This window comes from Trachymyrmex septentrionalis, unplaced genomic scaffold (assembly GCF_001594115.1).
Source record: "Trachymyrmex septentrionalis isolate Tsep2-gDNA-1 unplaced genomic scaffold, Tsep1.0 scaffold5, whole genome shotgun sequence".
In the NCBI taxonomy this organism is placed as follows: domain Eukaryota; kingdom Metazoa; phylum Arthropoda; class Insecta; order Hymenoptera; family Formicidae; genus Trachymyrmex; species Trachymyrmex septentrionalis.
In genome coordinates, this window is record NW_017305672.1 from 723041 (window position 1) to 723476 (window position 436).

The 436-nt window shown below is 30.3% G+C and overlaps 1 protein-coding gene across 4 annotated transcripts in view; it reads left to right on the forward strand.

Annotated features, from left to right (window-relative positions):
* Window positions 1-436, forward strand: part of LOC108751578 (venom dipeptidyl peptidase 4) — a 794336-nt gene that overhangs the window by 657561 nt on the left and 136339 nt on the right. The gene's annotated exons all lie outside the window — the stretch shown is intronic.

Sequence of the window (436 nt, forward strand, 5' to 3'; positions counted from 1 at the left end):
CAAAAAATAATTTTTTGAAGTGCTTCGAGGATTGGAAAAAACGTTGGCACAAGTGTATAATATCTGATGGGGATTACTTTGAAGGGGACAAAATAGATATTCATGAATAAATAAATAATTTTTGAAAAAACACAAAATTCGCGATACTTTTTGAACAGACCTCGTATATACATAAAAATTTCAGAATGGCATAGAACATAATTATGCATTACATGATTTGTATAGATTACGTATAAATTCTAATCTTTGAGACAATTAATATCGAAAATTCAAAATAATAAGCATAATGCGTAAAATTTGGATTCACCGAAAGGGAACGTAACAGATATCTCATATATTCTCGCTTTCTTTCTCATACTAGTTTCCAGCTTTGAGTGCAATTTATTGCTGCATAGCACGTTTGATAGGTTTCATCAATTATTACGTTGCTTGCGGT